This window comes from Artibeus jamaicensis, unplaced genomic scaffold (assembly GCF_021234435.1).
Source record: "Artibeus jamaicensis isolate MK-2021 breed Jamaican fruit bat unplaced genomic scaffold, CSHL_Jam_final contig_1998, whole genome shotgun sequence".
In the NCBI taxonomy this organism is placed as follows: Eukaryota; Metazoa; Chordata; class Mammalia; order Chiroptera; family Phyllostomidae; genus Artibeus; species Artibeus jamaicensis.
Window position 1 is genome coordinate 14,905,127 of NW_026521407.1, and position 3,107 is coordinate 14,908,233.

Genomic DNA, 3,107 nt, shown 5'->3' on the forward strand with positions numbered 1-3,107 from the left:
CACCTTGCTTTTGGTGTCCACGTGGCTTGATGCAGAATAGACAAAGGAGTTTAGCATGGGCCGAGCAGACCAGAGCCTTTCATGCTTGGGCCTTGAGAGCCGGGTGGTTTGGGCCAAACAAAGAGGGGTTTCGGTGAGAGAACCACAGCGCCCCTGAAAACAGACCAATGATCAGGGGCTCCTTGAGGAATGTAGGATGATGGAAGTGAACATTTGGGCTTTTTTTTTTTTTTTTAGAACAACTCAGTAAAATAAAATTCCGGGTTATTGTTGGACAACATTGTTTCACACATACATCAAACAGGCCAAAAGAAATAAACAGCAGCTTCATAGACAAAAAAAAAAAAGGAAAAAAAAGCAACCTTTTATCTTTGGCCTTTTTAACCATCTCATAGAAACCAACTATAGTACAGCTAAGTACATACACAAAAAGTTACTGGAATGCTGGGAATAAAGTTGTTTTTTGTTGCTGTTTTTGCTTTTTTTTAACAAGATTTTTTTTCCTTTGAGATTATAATGAACATGGTCACACCACAAGGAAAGTGGGAAGTAGGGCAGAGAACGCTCCAAAGGCTGGTTCGGTCATCCCAAGATCATTAAAAATGGCTGACCCCTAACAATATGTACAAAAATATAAAATGTAAATAAAAATACAAGCAAATTTTCCTCTTTAAAGTACTTTTAAGAAAAAAAGCAGGGCCTTGGAAGTTTTGGGTTTCTTCCTCCCCTGTTGCAAATTCACGTTGTGGTTTTGGTTGGGTGTGGAGAGCGCTTGTCATCTGCGGGTGGCGCAGCCTGCGTGCGGTGGGCGGGCGGGACTCCCTACTCCAAGGTGACCACGTTTAGATTCTGAGCCGGGAAGTGGAGGGTGAATAGGTCACGGCGGCCTTTTTTAAGTTTAACTTTTCCTTTTTTGCTGTCTAGTCATCCTCATCGGTGATCTGCTTCTTGGTGTCAACATCGTCATCCTCATCATCTTCAGCTGCCCGTAGCTGCCTCAGCTTCCTCATCTTCATCTCCATCCTCTTCCTCACTATCACCTTCCTCCTTCTCCCCTCCTTCTTCCTCTTCTTTGTCTACCTCATTGTCAGCCTCCTGCTCCCCATTTTCCTCATTAGCGTTGCCATTAGCAGGTGCACCTCTTCCATTCTCTGCCTCCTTCACTACTTCCTTCTTCTCCTTTAAGTCCTTAGTGGTGATCTCGGAGCTGGTACCCACGGCCGTGTCTGACATGGTGGGCACGCCGATCATCCTATGCAGTGAATTAAAAAAAAAAAAAAACAAGAGTTCAAGGACTCTCCTGGCGAAAATGCTGCCGGAGTCCGCGGCGACTTAGGAGGCGCGGCAGAGGTGGCTGCAGCGAGTTGAGAGGCAGACACAGGAACAACGCAAAGATGGCTTTTCAGAGCAGCCAGTGGGGCGGGGCATATCTTTTAATGACAGCTAAATATAAATATAATTCGTAGACTAAAATTCCCTCTTTTTAAGTGTACAATTCAGGGGCTTCCAATGTATTTACAGGGTTGTGCAACCACCATGAATAATTTCACTAAAGCATCTTCATCTTCTTTCACTAAAGAAGCTTCAACATAAAGTTTCCTCATCCAGTGAAGAAACACCATACCATTGGCCGTCGCTCCCAGGCCCCCCTCCCCGCAGCCCCTGGCACCACTAATCTACCTTCCATCTCTATGCATTTGCCTGTTCCAGACGTTTCACAGGAATGGATTTACACACACATGGCTTTTGTGACTGGCATCTTGCGCTTTGTGTAATCTTTTTGAAGTTCCTTCATACTGCAGAAATATTTCATTTTTTAGGGCTCAACAGTATCCCATTGTATAAATGTACCATATCTTGTGTAATTCATTCGTTAGCTGATGGACATTTAGCCTGTCTCCAATCTTGTGTGTGAGTTTCTGTGCAGACAGTTCCCACTTCCCTGGGCACATAACCACGAGTGGAGCTGCAGGGTCACATGATAACTCCACATTTAACGTTTTGAGGACCCGCCAGTCTGGTTTCCAAAGCGGCTGTTCCTTTTTACAATCCTGACAGGGAGGTATACAGACTCCAATTTCTCCATGTCCTTGACAACTTTTGTTATTATCTTTTTTATTTTAGGTGTCTCAGTGGGTGTGAAGTGGTATCTCATTGCGGTTTGGTTTGTATTTCCCTGATGACTAATGAACTTGAGCATCTTTTTATGTGACTTTTGCTCATTTGTGTGTCTCTTTGGAAAATGTCTATTTTAATCTTCTGCCCATTTTTTAACTGAGCTATGTCATTTTATTGTTGGGTTGTAAGCCTTTCCATGTATTATGGACCCAAGTCCCTTATGACATACACGCTTTCTCCCACTCCGCGGGTTGCCTTTTCATTTTCCTGGTGTTGTCCTTTGAAGCACAAAAGTTTTTACTTTTGATGAAAACCAATTTATCTAGTTTTTCCTTTATAACTTGTGCTTCTCATGTCACGTCTAAAAAACCATTGCCTAATCCAAGGTCACAAAGACTATTCTTGTTTCCATGATCCATTTTGGGTTAATTTTTGTAAATGGTATGAAGTAAGGGGTCCAACTTCATTCTTTTGCATGTGGAAACCTGGTTGTCCAGTACCATGTAGTAAAAAGCCTTTCTTCCCTTCTGCACTACCTCACTTAATTGTCCTGGAGCCCTTGCCAAAAATCAATCTATCACAAACATAAGGTTTATTCCCAGACTGAATTCTATTCCATTGTTGGGCGTATTTTCTAAGGGATATTCTTCTCCAAACCTGCTACCTGGTGGCCCTCCCTTCCCCAGAAGAGCAATGAAGAGATGAGGGCTCTCCAAACAAGCTGCATTTCCCCTCCCCTGGCTGGTTGGCCTGGTCACAATGACACTCTCCAGCAGCATTCAGACCTCCTCCATTGTTTTGCTGGGAGCTGCATGAACAAAGGGCCTTATCTTTCTCCTGCGTCTGGAGGTTATTATAAATATCAAATTAGATTATTTACACAAAAGAACTCAGTGAGGTCTGGAGCACTATCCAAATGTAAAGTGTATCCTTCTCATTATTGTACCTCTCCATCATGAATGAGACCTAAAAATAGACGTTATTTTTCA

At 43.1% G+C, this 3,107-nt stretch overlaps 1 pseudogene; it reads right to left on the bottom strand.

Moving 5' to 3' along the window:
- Positions 1-489: 489 nt before the first annotated feature.
- Positions 490-1,297, bottom strand: LOC119036319 (prothymosin alpha-like; annotated as a pseudogene).
- Positions 1,298-3,107: the final 1,810 nt, after the last annotated feature.